Source organism: Cynoglossus semilaevis, chromosome 8, assembly GCF_000523025.1.
Source record: "Cynoglossus semilaevis isolate Cse_v1.0 chromosome 8, Cse_v1.0, whole genome shotgun sequence".
NCBI classification, from domain to species: Eukaryota; Metazoa; Chordata; class Actinopteri; order Pleuronectiformes; family Cynoglossidae; genus Cynoglossus; species Cynoglossus semilaevis.
In genome coordinates, this window is record NC_024314.1 from 17696902 (window position 1) to 17717893 (window position 20992).

The window sequence follows — 20992 nt, forward strand, 5'->3', positions numbered from 1 at the left end:
TGGTAAGTGAGATAAGCTCAGAAGTGTACAATTTCCAGCTCCTGGCTGTGAGAGCAGATGGTCTCTGCACCGCTGGGATCTGACTGCATCGGGGAAAACAACAGAGATCCTCCGCTCAACCGGCTCAGCATGCATGCACTACATGTTCTCGTTCATTAGGGTCAGACCATAACACCGCTGGACATCGAATCTGCACCGACAGGGCCACATCACATTGATCGTTCGCTCACAGACGCACAACAGGAGCAAAACACACAGAGTCAGTAAACGTAATGGACAACAGAGTGAGTCCATGCTGTTAGTTGGTAATCATTAACACACACTCTGCCTGTCTGCTCGATCCATGTCCTTCTATACACTGTAGTTCTGTTTACTCATATAGAGTAAGCTTTGAGGCACGTGTGTGTGTTATCAACAGGACCAAGATTTTTTTGTTTCTTTATTTTTTTTTTTTTACTCTGGCACCTGGGCAAGAAAGCCATATGTGTTTAATGAAATGCTTAAAAAAAAAAAAACTTGTGTCAACTGTGTGCATTCACACATCTCAATAATTCTGAGACAAAACAAACAAAAATAAACACTTCGACGGTAAACTCAAGCATTTCTTGTGGAGCATTGATTAAACTCCACGATGACCCATAGATAGAATCATGAGAGGTTCTGTAGTGGCAGAGAGGACAAACAAACCAGCAGGGAGCAGCACAACTAATAATCACTAAAGCAGTTGAAGTAACAGACAAAACTGTGTCTGTATTTTAGCTGAATTTAGCTCATCATTATTCAAAACTGTGAGGTTTATGTTTTAGTTTCTAGCAAAGTAGAGAGTTTAAGTTTAATCACAACTCTGGAAAAACAAATCTCTACTGCCGTTTTAACAATGGGATTTGACATTTAAACAGACCGATGAAAAGGAAAAAATCCAACATTTATGATCAACATAAATTTTAGTTATAGGTAAATCACAGTATTTTTTTTATTTCAACGTTGATTAAATCCATATTACTGTCAGTAATTTTTTTTTCAAAGTGAATGTTGCAAAGTCTTTAGTAGACCTGTCTGAAAATTAACAAGCACTTTTTTTTATCTTCACCATTTTATGCTAGAAGGATTTTAAAAGGAAACAGAGTTGATACCAGCAGAACGTGACATGATCAGCCCCTGAGTAAAGTCTTCACTGACAGTAAAGCAGCACGGCATCATCTGCATAGATTAACACACCTTAGACCTCAATCAAATCTGGTGAATAGCTGTAGTATATTTTAGGATGGTTCTTCACTCACTGTTGTCTGATGCTGTGGCCGAGGTTTCCTGACCGTCAACATAAACGTTCTACAGTTTACACACTGCTGTGATAGCAATTGAAAACTGTGTGTCACTAAAAACAGGTACTTATGGTGGTTGAGAGTTTAGCCTGGCTTCAGACCTAAGTGGGCCAAATGTCACCTCCATTAAGGCAAATATCAGACACGGCCCCCTCCATTAGTGGAGGTGCCGTTGGACTCATTACATCCATTCAAATGCTCATTTGTGACAAGATTTTCGTTTCTGCTAACGGCCCTCTGCTCCTGCATCTGCTGCCCCTTTTTATAGTAGAGCGGAGTGACGCATCTGGTCAGAGGCTCAGAGTCCAGAAGGAGGCTGGGGGGGTGGGGGGTGGAGGGGGGTGTCAAGCAGCTCCTAGAGGCGGAGCATTAGCATACGCTCACTCTGGGAATGCCTTTGACAATAGCTGTCGGAAGAAGGACAGGAACGTGAGGAGCATCTCTAGAAAGTGGCTGGGCCTCAGGCAGGGACAGGGTGAGGTGGGAGGTGGGGGGTCGGGGGGGGTGAAACCAGTGGCTGCTGGACACAGAAGGACAGATATAGAAATAGATCAATAGACTGACAGAAAGTAAGACATGTGTAGATGGACAGGCAGATAAATGGACAGATTCATAGATTTTCCAAGTAAAGTGTAAACCAGGTGTAAAAGATTTTACACAAATTATATCACCTTTTAGATGCTGTTTTTTTTTTATTGTTTGTTACTGCAGGAAAACTGTTTTTCTTTTTTCCACGGAAAGAGAACATAGTGTTTTTCTGTTCTTCCACACTAGATCCACACCATCTCTGCTCACCTACTAAAGCCTGAAAACCTCTGCATTCTTAACCCTTCAGTTTAAAGTGATTGAGTCTTGTATTTTTTATTTATTTACTTTCTGTTCAGGAAACGCACCAACTCCTCTGAATATGGTGGTTTTTTTATATAATAACCAAAATAAACAAACAGACCAATTATAAGTTTGTGTGTTACGGTTGTAAAGGCAACAAATTCTATTTGTTTTCATTGAGCAGAAGGTGTGAGTGGGTGGAAAAAATGTTGGAAAATAGTTAGCTGAGAGATGGAGAGGATGTGTGTTTACGGTTGTAAAAATGAGAAGAAGAGATGGTGAGGCAGAGAGAGAGAGAGAGAAAGAGAGGGAGAGAGAGAGAGATGGGGGAGGGAGTTGGAGTAGGTGGGCGGGAAGAGAGGGGAGGCGAGTTTCACGAACACAGAAAGAGAGGAAGAGAGGAACAAACAGTGATCTGCTGGTAGGCTGGAGCTGTTGTCTCTGTGTTCGAGCCGTCGTGTGAAGAAAAGGAGTCTGATTTTCTTTCTTCCCCCCCCCCACTCCTCTCCTCGTCTCCATCTTTGCCACATCCTGCTCCTCCACTCAAGGCACAACTTCTCGAGAGCCGTGTTTTTCCTTGGACTGTGAAGAGGAACCCGGGAAGCCAGCGTGCTGCCAGGTAAGAGAATGTGTGAAGAGGAAGCCGTTAGTGCGGCTGCAGCAGACGAGCGGACGGACGACTCTTGTTTGTGTTGCTGCTTTGAAAATGATACAAGTGGTGTCTCCTTGAAATGGAGGGAACACAATGCCTTCTGATGTGTGCACGCTTGTGTGTGTGTGAGTGAACGTGCACGTGTGTATGTGGGTGTGTAACTCCCAGGACACTGTTTACTGTGTTTGTGATTGGAGGAGTGAGGTCGTGAGAAAAGTAGGAAGAAGTAAGAGAAGGAGAGAGAGGAGGAGCAGAGTTTGCTCTTTGATAGAATAACAGATCAGTCAGGAACTGTCAGATTTACATCAAAAGACTTTTACTTAAATGATAAAAAAAAATCATAAGGAGTAAGTGGAATTTGAAAATGATAAGTAAGTGTATTTATCTCAGCACTTTTCTTGTTTTTGTCGAATGGTACGGCACTAGAAAACCTAGGTTAGGAGTATGTGTAGAAAATAACCTGTCAGTTTCTGGTTTTGTCAAAAATAAGGGAAAAAAATAAGAAAAAAAATTCTGCACCGTGTCACTGGTTTCAAGAGGTTAAGCCTTAAACCTAGCTCTACATCCTTACAGTTGCTTCTCATTTCTTCTGCATCTAGAAATCTAGAAGAACATTGTGTGCATAATCTCACTTTGTCTTCTTTGTGATGCATGATCTTTTTTTTTAAACTAAATACTGTTTTTTATTGCACTCTCAACTGCCTGTGTACCATTTTGTTGGTTCACTCAATGCCAAATGTCAGCCATGTGGTGCATGTCTGCACTAGGTATGGGTTTTAGGGTGGAGTCAGGATCGTGTTGTCATAGAGCTAGTTGTCCAGTCTTAGCCAATAGGAGAACATTGGTATCTTAACAATGTTCTGTTAAGATGAAACAATCGTCAATGAACAAGTACGATCAGCCAGACGAGACTGTTGGGTTCTGGATATTTTTAGTGTGTATGTGAAAGGACAGTTGAGATTAGTGGACCATATTTTTGAAACACATTATTGGCTTTAAATCAGTACATCTTCAAAATAAAGCATATTTTAGACTTTGTTTGTATCAGAGTCTAAAAGGTGAATTGTTTTCAAATATTTCCAGATTATCTTTAAATGAAAAAAGTAAATAGAAATAACCATATCGCCTTTAAATGAAGTAAATTATTAAATATTTTACTGCTTGTTGGTACCAAATGACCAAGGGTCTGGTACCGGTCCACGGACCTGGGGTTGGAGACACCTGTTATACTCTATGAAGCAGCAGCATATCTTCAAATCTTTCAGATCAGGTAATATTTTATATATATATATATATATTTATATTTACATGACCTACTGTTTGTATACATTTTCCTCCGTACTTTGTTTAGCTCCTCACTCACTGCTGAGCACTGGGATCAGGAAGGTGGAAACAGAGAGCGAAAAAACTCATCTGTATTTATCTGATTTATCAATAATACAGTACTGTGTCATCCTTACTTGGAGCCTCGCCTTCTCCCTTATTTAATGAGAAGGTATACTGTAATCGAATCACTGCCTCTGCCTTTTGCTGCTGTTTGTCATTTCCTCTTTGTCAAGCCTTATCTCTTCCTCTCCATCCCCATTATCCCTGATCCAAGTGAAATTAACCAGTCACTCTCTCTCTCTCTCTCTCTCTCTCTCTCTGTGTGTGTGTGTGTGTGTGTGTGTGTAGGCTGATGTACAGTAGGGCAAACAAAGGCTGAGTGGAGCTTCTGCTCACGTAATAACATTTGTACATGTTTATATACCTCCACCTTTGTTTGAAAACATGAAAAGGTTGGAGGGGACGACGGGGGCCTCAAGTGGACACTGTCTCTGAACTCATTGTCCTTATACATGAACAATGACAAGAAAGACAATTCAGCAAAGTTCATATAGGCTTTTTGAAAGGCAAAAAGAAAAACAAATGACATGGATTTTACCTCCAGTTTGGAGTACTGTTTCCTCCACTACCTCCTAAATCCTCTTTTCCTCTACGACTCCACTAAATCCTCTATTCTACTCTACTGTGTCACTTTGGTTTCTTGGGAAAATGGATTGAAAAGCCCTGCAGTGGACCTGAACCCATTCATGCCATTGTCAGAGTTTGATTTGGCTGAAAAGTCTGGACTCACTTGGAGACTGAAGTTTTTTCAATACCACCCTTTTTCTTGGAAGACATTTTATTGAACCTGTGTCATGTCATGTGACATTTGTGTGTGTGTGTGTGTGTTCCGCTGTGAAGGCCCTGCTGCATCAATCGTTAGTGAACATCTCTGGCAGTGATCCATATGGCGGGTTTTTGTTTATGTCTCCACTGACATGATCTTCACTGTAACATCGTGGAGCTCAGTCACAGCCTGGAGCCAGGCAATCCACTGACCTTCACGTAACCTTGCAGCATCACAGTGGGTGTTTTCTGAGCTGTAACAGGCTGCTCAGCTTTGTGAGTAATGACTTGTCTCCTTAATTCATCAAAACACAGACTAGGAGACAAAGGTGTGTAGGAGAGGATAAATGATGTATGGTTTTCAACGACAGTTCTGCAGATTTGGCGAGGTTTATTCTCTGACGTCCTCTGTGGTTTCCTGTGTGTGGCTGTCACTTTGCACAAGGGCTTTGACCAGATCACTCCCTCTGTGAATGTTACAGCTTTGCTGCCCAGAGCAAGCAGCTCCTTTCGGTCCACTGATTGCAGTTCGCTCCTCACTATCCGTGACTCATTGTCATCTCTTCTCTGATTGGCTGGCACTTCCACTCCGGAGGGTGGAAAAAAAAAAAAAAGAAAGACAGGGTGGAAAAGGGTTGGCCTCTCACGAGAGTGGAACACTAGGCCTATATTCTCATTCAGAATATATTTGGTCTGAAAAGTCCACGAATGGAAATGATTTTGTCCAAATAGTTTTGAGTCCAGTGTGAAAACTGGAATGATTCTTTTGAAAATATTTATCCTGAAATACGTTGATCAACGGCGTCTATTTCCACAGTCGTTGTTGTCACAAGTGAAAAGCTCTAAAACAAACAGTGGCTGGGCATCTCTGGTTCAGGACCACGGACAGAGATAGAGGCTGGGCAACTCTGGTTCAGGACCATGGACAGAGATAGAGGCTGGGCAACTCTGGTTCAGGACCATGGACAGAGATAGAGGCTGGGCAACTCTGGTTCAGGACCATGGACAGAGATAGAGGCTGGGCAACTCTGGTTCAGGACCATGGACAGAGATAGAGGCTGGGCAACTCTGGTTCAGGACCATGGACAGTGTTACTCCCAGGGCTGAGGAGCAGCAGGACCGAGGGTGGACAGACCATAGTCGTAGTAAAAGTGTTTACCATTTCTGAATAGTAACAGTAAGTGACAGCTGAACCTGCAGAGCTTAGAGCAGAACTAGGTTAGTACAGTTAATGCTCTGCCACATTCCATGCAGTTCACTGATGCGCTAAATCCCACCTGTGCAGGTCAGGGACACTCTGGTCAGGGACACTCATTGGTCAGGGACACTCTGAATCATTATGTGCTTCCCTGTTGTTCAGGTCTTCTGGTTCTTTATCTGTTGACTGAATACAATAGAATCAACATTAAAATGAACGTTACTGGACTCATGAATTCGTCTTCATACAATGTTAGATTGCATTAAATCACAGGAGGAATATCATGAGAGACATAAGTTTGATGCTCACGTGTTTGTTATTTATTGTTCTAAAAATATTTTTCAGATATTTATTGCTTAGACTAAACAGTCGTCACGTCTGAGCCAACACTATTATCCTACTTCATCTTCTTGGGCAGTTGATGGCAGCACTGTCATTGTGTAGTTTAAATACTGCCAGTAACTGGGTCCTTCTGTCAGTGTCAAATGATTCCTTAAAAAATAAATCAAAAACTTAAATTTGGCTGCTACTACACCCATGTTTAGGTCACGAGTCACTGGAGAAACTGCGCTCATGCCCAGCACAAGACGTAGATCTGAGCTGACAGACTGTTTTGTCTGTAGCTTTCGTTTGTTTGTTACAGACGTTTCATTTAGAAACATCATAAAGGGCCAGAGTCCTGACTCCGAGCTTGAACTGAGTCCTTCTTAGAAAAGAAACTCTTGGCTTCTCACACTAGCTCTGAGAATAATAAATGTGGTGTTCGCCTCAGCTACGGACCTGTGGATCTATTTGATTGATTTTAATGCACGGTTTATACTGTATAATGTGTTTAACCACAGCTGTTTGATTCAGATTCATTGTGGTCGGACCCGGACACTTGAAGCACTGGGATGTTTTAATGAATTATTTAGGTTCTTTTGACAATTAGTAGTTTGATGGAGTCAGTGAGAGGCTGTGAGGAGTGGTTTCTTTTGTCCTTGCTCTGATCTTTGAACTAAGTCAGAGCCAAGAGCCACTTGTCCTCATCCGTTATAATCATGTGTCTGTGCGTGTGTGTGTGTCCACTCCAATTTGCAAATACAGAGTCTGCATGACATCAATTTGTTGCCGTGCCGCGATTCCGACTCCTCACGCTCCTTCTGCTCATGTACCACGATAGACACAATCAAAGTTTCAAGTTTTCCCCCTGAGGCTTCTGTCTCAACTGGAGGCCACTACCCACCACTTCAACTCCCTCTCTTTCTCCCCCTCTATTCATACATTAATCTCTCTCTCTCTCTCTGTCTCTCTCTGCCAAGCTTCATAACAACCTTTTAATTAAGCAGCTAATCACTGACCGGGTCGTTGGTATATGTTTGAATTGTCATAATTGAGAAGCCACGAGTTGAAGATTTTCCACTGGTGATTTTAACGACACGTTCCGGAAAAGAGGCGAACGCGTTTGCGTTCGTTTGTTTGGCTGCAGCCTGTCGTGAGCTGAGAGCCATCCAAGCGTTCAGACTCCCGCCTCGCTCCTCTTCCTTGCCAACTGTCAACGTCCATAAAACAAAGGTGCGGTCATTCTTCTGTCTACTCAGGCGTCTCTGTCGTGCCTGTTAGTTTTTTCGTGTTTGAGTGCAGCAGCCACAGAATAATGATAAGGTAGGAGAAACAGAAGACAAGGCTGGTTACCATGGACGTGTGAGTGATCAAATGAATGAGGTAACAACACATACGTACAATAACAGTGCCGTCCATCTCAACAGGACATTGTCCTTGTCTTTTCCTCTGGGTAAGTTACTTTACTGTTTTTCACAATCTGAGCCAGTTTTATTAGTGTTACTAAAAACTCCATCACAGTGGCCTGGTGGTTAAGGAAGCGGACTTTTGTCCAAATTGTCGCAGGTTTGAATCCATCAGCCACCAGGTGCCACTGGTGTACCATCCCCACACACCGCCCCCCCCCAACTCCTCCTCTTGTCCTTGAGCTCAGTCTTGAAGTCACAGATGTCACAGTGTCAGGCGTTACATTAGATATTAAACACATTTGGGTTTTTTTCATAGTTTACCTTGAAGGGGTCGGAGGTCATTTGTTATTGAAGTCATTTGGTCAGTCAGGCCTGGTTTAGAGTAATTGGAAGATCAATCGTTAGAAAAAACTGCCACAGAAAGAAGAAAACCAGAGTTTATCAGGCATTTTCTTCCAAACCGTGTCCTCTGCAGCACCGACATGTTCTGAAGGAGAGCGAGCTGCAGTTAAATGCAGGATAATCACTGATCTCTGACGTCCACTCAGGGGTAGGTTATCAGCTCAACCATCAACCAGTGGGAGAAAAGATCCTGTTAGAGTTGTCTCACCTTTTAGGAAGATTCAAAAGAAGCCTGTGTTTATGAGCAAATGTCTGATATTTACACCTGTACCAGTGCAACACTGCAAACGTAAAAGCCTTGGTCCTCGTGCAGGGTTTCAGTATAAATACGAAGTCACGTTTCTACCTGTATCAGTTAGGTTGAAAAAAAGAAAACGGGTGAAAAGAAATCAGATCCCTGCTATTTTCACCAGGTCTCTCACGTTCTCCCGATGCTTGGTGATTGATTCCAGAAAAGCTGGGATGAAGTGAGGCCAGAGCTGAGAGTGAAATGTTGAGATTATGCAGGAAAAACTGAATATAAATAAATTCACCTTTCACTTTCTTTCTTTCTCAGTTCTTCATCTCCTGAGCTGCTCTACCTGAGTCTGACTTCATATCACCTGCACTTAAGGCAGCAGAGATTGATGGAGTGTGTGTGTGTGTGTGTGTGTGTTTGCATGTGTGTGCGTGCTGCGAGGAGATATAGCACTGTGTGAGATTACTGTGATTAATGGCGGCACACTGAGATCATGCATTATTCATCCATCGTCAGTTTTATCTATTGAAAAAAAATCGTGACCAGAGTTTTTTAATTCCGTTTTGCTAAGCTGCGTTCGGGGGCATATCGTTACTAAAAACAGGCATTTGTACGAAATCCTTATACGTCTTAGAACAGTTTGTGAATTGTTACGTTCAAGCTCATACTGTAATCTCTGCCGTCCATGTGAGTAAGTCTGTGAGTAATGGCTGTGGTTTGTGTTGTGAATTTTCTGGCAGTGCAGTTATTTTGTATCCACCCTGACGTACATAGAAAGTTGATTCAAAGTAATTGCATTAAATGTTAAAATTTGTGTTTTCCGTTTCAACGCTGATCCTAATGTACCGACAAAACTTAAACGTAATGCCTTAAAACACTGCATTTAAAAACAAAAGCTCTTCTGTCTGCACAGATTTGCACTAATCTGAGAAATAAACAGGAGCTCGGCCTCAAATGGACAAATCTATGCACTACCACAGCTTCCATCCAAAACAAAAGCAGTGTAATTACACTCTGCATGCTGTCCGACACACTAAACACAGCAGCGGTGGCTTCATGTCTTCAGCCTCGTTCATCCCGTCAACATACAATCGACTAAAACTAGCTTAAAAATTCAAACTGTTCGTTCAAAGTTCATTCAAACTTAGTCTTAGACTGAGTCAGAATTAACACCGCAGTGTGAAACAGTGTCTCCTTATCATTTTAGTGTTTCCTACCTTCTTCAAACACCGGAGGCTCACGTTAACCAGGTCACTGCGTCACAGCAGCACGTGTTGCATTCGAAGTGTATGATCCTATTACACAGTGTAAATGGAGTCGTTTCTCTTCTCTTCAAACCCCATCACCTCCCACCGGCGCAGCCTCCTCCTCTGTTGATGCCATAATTGTTGGTATAAATAACCTCTTCAGCTCCTGATACCATAATACCCTCGGAGAAACAAATTACCCAGGATGCATAGAGAGACCATACCGTTGACTGAGATGAACAAACTGCAGGATTATGGGAGCTTGATTCTGACATTCACTAATTCACTGTTGCCACCATATGTGCCCCGTTTGGCAACATTTTAATAAACATCACTTCCTACACAGCTGAAACTGTTCAACATCAACGTATGCCTTACACACTACAGCGGGTGACAACACAGGCAGATTTCAATGGGGTAAAGCATCATTATTGTAAGTGCAGTCCATTTGGTTCCCACAGTGGAGGGCACAGAGGTGGTGAAGGTGTGGTCTTCACGTTACATCAGAGTTGCGTTCCAACAGTCCAACGTAGGTCGGAACTTCCATACTGCACATAAGTACTTGAGTCACACATCAGAAGAGTCTGATTTACACTTGGGAGCCATAATGAAGGGCAAAGAGTTAAGAAAAACGCAAACATAAGAAAGGGAATGTAGCACAGTCCAATGTAAACACGTCCATCATCATCAAGTGCTGCATGACGATGCATTTGTCTGCTACACTTGCCAACTAGTTCCTTTGACAAATTTGTTTTAACACCGAACGTCTTTCTTAATAAATTCATGTAAGAGGGCAACGTTACCACAAAAGGTCGTAGGTCATGGACATCGTAAACCCCTCCGTACCCTATATTTTTATTTTACTTACTTTTGTTTGCATTTTCTTTTCGATAACGTTGAGTGTAGATTTAAAGCAAAAGCTGTCAATACTTCACATGGTGAGGCTCAGTGGTAGGGGGCGCTGCAGAATATGTTCAGGGACCACTGCTCTGATCTCACTTCACAGCCTGACAGTATATTCATTCAAAACTGTGGAAACCATCTTAAAATCTGTGTACATTTAGTCAACAACAGGGAAAACATGATTATATTTTCAACGCTGACAAGGAAAACCAACGCTGGAGATCAGTGTTTACAACAGCTTTTGTAATTGGAAACAAGACTGGGTGTCAGCGCCATTATTCTTTCTGTGTTTTTCTCCGTCTGGGTAAAGAGCAGGGAACTTGTTTTTTTCCGAGCTTTTAGTGAACTGAATTTACCCCCCAGACGACCCCCTCCTCAGCGCCCTCCCCTGTATGAACAGAGTAGATCCCTGACAGTGTCTAACCTTGGGTTTTCTCTTTCTTTTGAGCGTGTCTGAGCCCACCTACCTTTTCTTTTTTTAGTCCGTCAATCAATCAATCCTGGCTCTATCACGCTCCAGTAAGCTTGACTGGCACTGAGCGGGGGATTCTAGCCCCGGAGAGCAGTGTGTGTGTGTGTGTGTGTGTGTGTGTGTGCGCCTGAGCCCCTCGTACACATGTACTCATCATCTGCTCTCTACAAACGAGACTTTGCTCAAAATGGCAGCAAAAACTGCTCACCATCAAACGCCTACGATTGGAAAAAAAAAAAGAAAGAAAGAAAACAGATGATGGAGCTTCCGTAATGTCTCCCTGCAGTGAATCACTGTTATGAGCTTCAGACTCTTCTAATGTCTGTGATGCTGCTCAAGGACCTTCTTCAAGGACCTTCCTCGTCAGGTCATTTAATGCTGGAGTCTCTCTCTCTCTTTTACAAACCTCCTCTGTGTGTATTGATCACTGCATCTGTTTTCTTTCAGACCCGGCAGTAAATATCCTAACATTGTCTCCTAACAGGTCTGCGCTCACAGAACATGAATGAGCCCAGTCCGTTTTCTTTTTTATAAACACAGCCTCGTTTGTGTTTTGTGAACGAAATCTTTGCAGCCTGATGGCAGCGCTGTGGTGCAGCCGGGTCAGGTCTAGGGTTGATGCTGTATTGCTTTGCTTTACCACACGGTGGAGCGTGACACTGGAGGGATGGATGTCCTGGACTTTCTTCATACCAGGAAAGAATAGATTAATTTTGACCAAAATTCTCCTCAGTTAATGAAGCATCACGTGTGTCCAGGTCTTTGTCACCTCAGTAGATGGTGAACTGTTTGGTATCATCAGCTTCTTTTAAAAATTTGATTAAATTAAAAAAAATTATTTGGTCTTCTTTCATCTGGATTTGAATTTATAGCAGGAATAATTAAAAAATGAATCTTATCGCAGCGAAATATTCAAAATTCAGAACAATGCAGGAAAAAAGGATGAGAAAAAATCTGTTAAAAAATGTTTAAAGTGGCTCTCACACCGTTTACTTTTTTTATTACATATTTAAAATAAAATAAAAAAACATTTTTTAGGCTCTTGCTGACAAACCCAGGACTTTTTAAAGGCTTTTCTCGTTATGACATTTGCATATTATTTAAACAAAAGCTAATTGTGTGGCAGAAGCTAGAGAAAGACAACAGAGAAAGGGAGTTGAAGCAGAAATCGCAGAGACTTTTTTTTCCCACTTGGACAAAGAGTCAGTTTGATAAGATTAGGCGACTGCAGCAGGAGCTCACAGATGGTTCTCCTCTCGTCTCCTGCTGAGACCGAGACACCGTCCAGCTTCATTTATCTCCTCCTCACAGCTCTGTGTCTGTCTTCCTGGAGGACTCCAAAGTCCACCTGTGCTCCACCTGCGCTCTCGTCCTCCCTACGTCCCTCGTATAATTCATCCTTCATTAAGAAAAAGCCCTTCACACACTCATGGTGACATCAGATTAACCTTCATCCAACTTCTTTTTATGTTCACTACTTAAAACCAAAACTTTGCGTTGGACTGGAGAGATCTGGATTGTTCTGCAACATGCTTTATTTTCTGAATAACTTTTTCAATTTCTTTTAAATTCCACAAAACTCAGAATGTTGTCTCCTCTCCTGCTTATTTACTTTGTATGCATGAAAACATTTCCTTGATTTTGTGGCTGGTTTTCTCATATTTATTTGAGCAGTTAAAACTAAAACATGTTATTTCGATTTAATGATATCCTACACTGCTGGAAGCCTCACTTACTGTAGCCACGCTGCTGCTGCAGCTGCTTGTATTTTCTTTTAATTGAATGAAATCTGTTCAATTACCGACAGATCTTTTCATCCAATTGGAAACAGAGGTTGTTCTTGTAGTCTATTTTACTGTACATTCTTAGTGGTTACACAATTATTTTAAGTCGCTTTCAGTCATCGAATTTCTAAAGACAAAAAAAACCCAAAACCGTTCTGGATGCACTGTAGAACATGCAGACACCTGTATTGCACCAGTTAAAAACCACAGAGCACAGACTTAAATACAAGACAGAAATTTGTCACGTCTTCATCTTGAGGTAGCTAAAAATTTTCACACCAATTCCCACTGTTCTTGGATGTGCAAAGGGTTAGAGTCGTTTCCGTGCTTGGTTTCCATGACAACCTTGATCCCAGTATGATAATCGGTTTGTCACTGTGGCTGTGAAAAAAAAAGAAAAAAAAAAAGAAATGTCAGTTCCTGCCTGAGTCTGAAGCAAAGTGATGACATGGAAACCTGAGTGGGGATTTGACTGCGTGTTGACAAACATCTCAGGAGGAATGGAGACGCTTCGTGGCTGAAGAAGGGGTGCGGGGTCCGACCTGATGTCGGTGGGTTCACAGCAACGTTAGGAAACGTGGAGAGAAGCGAAGCCATTCACGGAAAAATGTCATGTAGAGGCAGAGGATGGGAAATCATTTTAAAAACACGCTGTGGATTTAGGTGAATAAGAAGAGTGTTAGGAGCCACAGAGGAGAACGTCACCAACTGCTGTTAAGAAAGATGGTGGAGCAAAGATGTTATTTCTGTCTGTCTGAATATATGAGGACAACAAGAGAGGTTCTTGCTTTTAATTTTCCAGTAGATTTTATAAAAGAAATAAAAATTGATTTGTCCCACAATGTGGAAATTCACAAATCTTAGCAACTGACACGGGAGGCGCTATTAACTATGTTCTTCCTCTGGGACTCGAACCCAGGACTTTCTGTGTGTAAGGCAGACATGATAACTGCTACACTATAGAACCACAATAAATGAGAACTTTATTGATCCCACACTGGGGAGATTATTGTGTTAACATGTAGTGCAGGTCAGGTGTGATAACTGTTAATGGTCTTTAACATTCACTCTGAGTCTTTTTAAATGGAACACGTTGAAAAGTTAAGTCAAATTCCCATTCAGAGGAACACGGGCAGAAATGACCGTAAATATTGGTGAATGTTGCCATAGGTGGAGGTTGACTGTTGCACACTGAACACATTGACCTTGTTTTGGTTGATAGTTGTTTTGTCAACTCCTTAAGGACCAGTTTCAGTGTCTGAGTCGATGTGACTGAAAAACTGCTATTCCCGTTTCAACTGCTTTGTTACGTAGAAGCGTTGATGATAATAAACCCAACCCTCCCTCCCCCCACTGGTTAGCTCCACCCATTCTACCACTCCCACCCGTGTGAGGATCCTCCATTAACTTTAGTTGTAAATGCACAGCTGTTCGTTTGTCTCAGCTCTAACTGAACAGCAGCTATAAGATGTAAACACTTCTGTCCTGTCATCTGTACCAGCAGACAGACTCTAAGGCTGTTCAACCTTAATTAGTCTACACATTAACATCAATTCATGTTGAAGTAACTCAACTACTAACTGATGACCAACATCCAGGTTCATTCTTGACCTTCTTCTTCTTCTTCTTCTTCTTCTTCCTCTTCTTCTTCTTCTTCTTCTTCTTCTTCCTCTTCTTCTTCTTCTTCTTCTTCTTCTTCCTCTTCTTCTTCTTCTTCTTCTTCTTCTTCCTCTTCTTCTTCTTCTTCTTCTTCTTCTTCTTCGAGAGGGAGAGAGAGAGAGAGAGAGAGAGAGAGACATTGTCCTCAGGTCATAGTGGGTGGAGCTTATTTCCATTACTTTTTATATCCTTGTTGTTTTATACCCTTGTTTTTTTTTTTTGACCGGAGCATGTTACTGACATTTCATTTAGAAATCAATGAAACCACAGTGAGAGAAAAACCAAACTGATATGAATTTAAAAACCAGTTTTTCCACCTCCACACTGAAGTATGAAGACATGTATTTGTGTGCAGATCAATAAGTGAGTATTCCCAGCTACATTCAGCTGTGCTGGTTTAATTGAATCTTTTTTTGATTTTGTGACACCAGTAGGTTTTACTCCTTAACCATAGCAGCGCGTGAGGAAAGAAGGGTCGACTGCTTACATTTCTTTCTGCAGCGGTCTTAGCCTTTCACATTTATCTCCGACTCTGAGTATGACAAGTATCCCCACTCCTTTCGCACAAGACAAATGACCTTATTACCGCAGAGGACCATTCAAAATAGGATGGTGTCAGACGTAGAGAAAAGAAAATGCCCTGGAGAAAATCCAGAACTGCTCCAGGAGCCGTGTCCTCCTTCATCAAGGAAAACAAAACACCAGAAGCACAATCTATGAGATGTTTATTCCAGAAACGCACGGTTGGTTTTAGAACAATCTGATGGTTGTGTACAGACAGAGAGAGGCCTGTAGGGGCAGCGCTGATGCTTTACTGTGCAAGTGGTGTTTGCAGAATTCTTTCTCCTCTTTGTGTCGTCACTGCCCCTAGGGGATAACCAAGATAGGCCTCGCACGCAGTGTTCTCCCCGGTGAGAAATTAGCATCAGCATAAATAATTACAGGATGAGATAAGACGCTCAGGATTCATCTTCCTGAGTACACCAAGCTCCTCAACCTTATCTACTGATCAAGGACTCTGTGCGGTAAATAATTCTTTTCAGCATCAGGGTGATCCTTTTTAAACCAGACAGAATCACCTGAAGTGCTCTCAGGACTTCATGGCATCTTATTGACCTGGATTTTCTGAGACCACAGATGTCCCCTGGACAGATCAGCTGAGAAATGCAGCAGTTAATGAGGCCGGCATCCATCATGTGTCATTTAAAAAAAGAAGCCAATTCATTAGAGTAAGTAAAGGTGAAACAAATACCTTAGGGTTTGAGATAATTAATAATTATTTAGGTTTTGAAATGCAAAACGTTTACTTAAACGTCCATTAAGGAACTATTGTATATATGTCCAAAATTTGAAAGCAGATTTTTATATATCTAGATGACATATATTGTTCAGGAATTACTACTTATTCCAACAGTCCAACAGTAGAGTGCAGTTGATAACATTATTCAACCGTTATCATCGCCAAAAAAAGAAAACGTGATTTGTAGCACCCTTTTTTTCCAATTAATTTAAACTGAAATTCAAACTTCATTTTTTATGTCCTGGTAAAATGTGGCATAAAAATCTCAGTTAAAATATACCCACGACTTTTTTAAAAATTTTCCCCTGACTCCTGTTGTTGCACTAAAGTATCAGCAAATTCACAAACAAAAACTCTTGTAAGACCAAGATAAAACTGTTCTCCTTGTCTGGACTGAGCTCTTTAACAGAGACAAAGTGGATGTCATTTTATCTCCACCTCTGCGTTCCGTTAAATGTCACAGAAACACATCGAGCTGAAGTCCAGGCGGGGGTCGTAACGGTGTCAGACCTGGAGATTTTAGTTTTCCCTGTGAGTTTTCCCACTTGTAAAATCGCTGCCGAGTCGAGATAATCTGAAGCATTTGCTTGGTTGTGTGGTGGCTGGTGTTTGAGTGTGCTGGTGGTCCAATCCCTCTGCCTCAGGAGATGGTGGGCTCACTCTCTGTGCCTCTCTGATGCCCCGTTTGTTTCTGTTCCTCACCTGGAGTGCTGTCTTCCTTCAGGAAAATCAGAAGACTGAATCATTTTCTGTACACACTCTGTCCATCGTGTGGTGGCTCACAGCCTGTCCGGTCAAGGGTTATCAGTCGCAGATGGTTGAAGACAATAAACATGATTAAACACACGGGTTGGCATTCTGAGACGCAAACCAAGTCTGAAGACGAGCGGCATTAGGGTTTGAGTCTTCCGTTGCTACCATCAGCTTGACCTTTCACCCCCGCCACTTCCTGTGATCGAATATGCTCGCGTTTAACAGAGGAGGCGCTGCTGCCTCACCAGTACAAACAATCAGACTTGTGTAATGAGATACGTGAGCTGACACTGACTATTAATGGCTCCTATAAATCATCTATTTATCTGAGTCTCGGTCTAATGCTGACTCTGGTCTCTTCCTCTCCCTCACAGTGAGATGCCTGCAGCTCCACTGTCCACTAATCCTGATTAATACTGTTTACCTCTGCACAGACACAGTGGAGAACAATCCCCGTAGTTTCAGCAGGCAGACTCTCTCTTAGTTTCCATCTTAAAATGGAACCAAAATATTTCAGCGTTTTTTCTTTTTAGCCTACTGTAAAGCCCAAACTTCTAGTGTGGATATTTATCATCCTCAGCCCCGTAGGCTTTTCCCCTCTTACAGCTGCCACTCTTACATCTCTTACATCACTTCTGTGGGATTATAAGTCACATATCGGCAACATTCTGACTGTAGATCCTATATAGGAAATGGGCGTGAACTTCTGTATCAATCAGTTGACAGAATTCAGTTGAGGTATCAATTTCAAAAAATTGTTTTGGGCCAATGATTCAGATCCTGAGTATCTGATCAGTGTCCTTAGTGAATACCATCAGCTAAAGAATATGAACTGAATGCCTTTAAAATGTCTGACCCTGTTACGGCATGTACAGATGCAGAAAGTTAAATAAACTTTTGTATTCTGGTAACAGACTGAGCTTTGATTGCAACTCTCTGTGCTCCATACTTTTAATCAGGAGAACGGGAGAGAGAGATAGGGAGAGAGAGAGAGAGCGAGTACAGAGTTGTACAGAGACAATGATAATACCACACATCACTCTGTGCCAATCTGTGGATTGTAGAATAAAAGCTGAATCACAGCAAATAACAGGCCATAGTTTTCTACGCTGCAACTCCATTTGACTAATGACCCAACAGAAGAGGCTTCCACTCCAACCACAATGCTGCCTGATTGTAAGGCACTCAGAACTTCCGTGGAACGCTTGTGCCGATCCAGGCTCCTGCCTCGTTCCAGCTGAAACTCTACTGTAGGAAACATTTTCCCTCATATAACCACTCTGCTCAGCCTCTTTATCTGGCCACTAGGAGCAGATGGAAAATGAGATGAATAAAAAAAAATCAGTCCACTTGTGTGGGCTATTGTGCATCGTTAAATTAAGGTCGTCTAACTCCTTAGGTTGGACTCCAATGAGTGGTAAGAGAATGTGGAGTTTAAATTTCAGCTGCGGTGAATCAAGTCTGATAATAAACAAATGTCCGCTCTGTATAGAATGTGATCCATCTCTATAATCAAGGCCACTTGGAGCTGAATACACTATCAGCAGCAATTTCTGATGTTCAATTTGATCCAATCATACTGGCCCAGAATCTCTCTTCTACTAGAGTCGTTTTCACTACAGGAGTGAAAAACTGATTAAAGGAAAACTGTCCTTTATCAGAACACATGAAAACCTTTGTTAAGGTTTAAGTAACATGGCTTTGACAAACCATTAAAGGTCAATGGATTCACACTGATAGTATAGACTAGTGGTTCTCAAAGTGGGGGGCGGGCTGATGCAACAGGCAGCACAAATGTATTAATATTTTTATTATTTATGTGAGTACATTTATATTACGTTTTACTTTTATGCATTTAGCAGACACTTTTATCCCAAGCTTTTTTTGCAGCCTGTGTACAGAGTACGAAGGGCACAAAACAGAAGAAAGTCTGAGAGGATAAACCCCACTGCTGTGACCTGTGGTTCCCTCCAACATGGATCTCAAATGGAGCCACGTAATAGACCAATTTCAGCTCTGCCTGAGGAAAACTAGTCCCTTTATTCATATACTCTATTCTCAGCTTTTTTGGCCAGATTGCTCAGGCACAGAGGAGGAGATTCCTCCTCCCTGGCAGGATAAAAATGACAGAAGATGGTGGAGCCATAAGGTTTCTGGACAGGCGGGGCATAAAGAGCCCCCTGTTATGGATGGTAATGGACTGCTCGTATGCCCGGCTCCCTCGCGCCTCTTATTGTTCATTCCCTGAGCTCACCGGGTGCTGCAACCCTTTCCAAGGTCACAGGGGCAGTAGAAGCAGGGAGAGACAAGCCAGGCCAGCACTGACAGTACTTGGGTCCCCCTGGTGGAGCAGGGTTATCACAGTGAGATCTGAAGTAATAAGCACAGCTTAGTCCAGCTGCACACTGGGAAAGATGAGAGGAGGGGATAACAAAAGACTTTAGCCCGGCTCCTATTCCTTCAACGTGTTTCCTCGCTTCTGTGTAGCCACCACATACAAGGTCACGGAATGTAATGAATATATTTTGATAGAAAATGTCTTGAGAGAAGTCAGTAAAATCAGAACCAGTATCAGAATTACTGATCTATTCTCAGTGGAACTGATGATTTACAGCTGCACAGAGAGTTTCAGCTAAAGTGAAACGGATAGACAGATTTTAAATAATAGAAAATATTATTGAAAATACCAAATATAACATAGAACAAGATATGATCATAATAGCATCATAATAATATAAGTATACAGTTAGCAGGTTAAATCTGCTAAATGAAACATTTAACAGGAAATAAGAAAAAAAAACCCATATTGTCCAAAATATTGAAAAAATCCAGTTCATATAATAATAACCAGAATATACGTATAAGCAGAATCGGTCCCAAAGTGTAGCAGGTACCATGTTTGTTTTACACGCAGAAGGTCCTGGGTTCGAGCCCCAGTGGAACCAGGTACATAATCCTCCTTATGTAACTCACTTTGGATAAATAATCAGTATAACACTGGACCCCAGCTGGTTTAAGGTCGAGACCCCAGATTTAACTGATGTTTAGGCTACAAACCAGGGCTATAATACACGCTCTGGGTATCGCCACCTGTTGAGCTGCTTATGCAAATAGTCATCCAACCATATAAAATCATTATTGAGATGATTTAAAGACTAAACTGAAGAACTTAACATCTATGAAAATAAACAATTCGGCTTTCATAAAACCAAACCGTAGTAAAAGGATCGCTGGTTCAATTCCCAGCCCTGGCTGGCTTTGTGTTTTTGGTGTTAATCCACTAAAGTAGTCCAGGAATGCAGAGAGTAGACTTTTAGAGATTTATACAAGACTAAAGGGCAAAGCCAGGTCCAACATTTTACCCACATTTGTACCAAATCAAGTTGCCTTTGTGTTTAGGCAGTAATCTGAGAAGAGACAATTAATCTAATGAGAATTTTTTTTTTTTTTTTACAACTTTTTTTCATTCATAGCTACATGCTGAATAAGCTCACACAGTAAAGTGCAAAGTAAGCCCACTCAGAAATATAGAGTAATTTCTTCCTTACCCCCCCGTCCCCTCGTTGCTTATATATACACTGTTAACTAGCCTTTCTTGACTGTTATTTATGCCTTGGAAATGTGCGTCACAGAGCAGTGGATCACTCGACTTCATAAATCTCTACCAACCACAGTCACCAGAGATACATTAGCTCCATTAAAGAGGAGCAGCTCCAGAACACACACGGTTTCATTTACTCCGAGCACAATAAAGTAAACGCTTCAAATTAATGCCATTAAATAAAGTGATAATCAGTGTGAAGGACAATTTTTAATGTAAGTACGATTCCAAATGCAGTTTGTCTTGGTGATTACTCCCACCTCAGGGCAGTTAATATATAAAAAAAACACTTTGTCTTTTTAATATTAGACTCCAGAGACAATAAACGAGACGGGAGTTAATAAAAGGGCCATGATGTCCTTATTCAATGATTTGTGACCTCACTGTCCTCCCTCATGTGCAAGAACAAGTGAAAAAAGGACAGATTAAATATGTTTTGTTCTATTATTTGCCTCCATGGTTTGGTCACAGTCAGTAGACTGTCAGATGGGGAACAGCCGTGAGGATTTGGACAGCTTGCATCTGTTTGCGCCGACCTTCGCTTGGCTCTGGAGTTTGGCTGCACGCAGAAGCGGCGCCACCGTTCCTTTCCTCCGTCTGATCCGACTGGACCGCATTTCGGGCAACGCGGCTCTTCTCTGGTGACACAGTTTGAAGAATGGCGTGGCATTCTACTGCTGCCAAAATGACTCCACCACCCAGACTCCTCCAACACCACCACCTCTCAAATCTCCCGCTGCATGTGATCACCG

General features: G+C 41.9%; 1 protein-coding gene across 6 annotated transcripts in view; it reads left to right on the forward strand.

Moving 5' to 3' along the window:
* The window catches only part of syt1a (synaptotagmin Ia), a 124173-nt gene that overhangs the window by 54799 nt on the left and 48382 nt on the right, over positions 1-20992 (forward strand). For 4 of the 6 annotated variants that reach the window (XM_008315374.3, XM_008315375.3, XM_017034380.2 and 1 more), the window contains one exon: positions 2699-2769. The exons of 1 other annotated variant lie outside the window; for it this stretch is intronic. The gene's annotated coding sequence lies outside the window, so the exon portion shown is untranslated. Of the gene's footprint in view, positions 1-2552; positions 2572-2698; positions 2770-20992 lie in introns of those variants that run through there. One more of the 6 variants, XM_017034378.2, reaches the window with a different exon arrangement.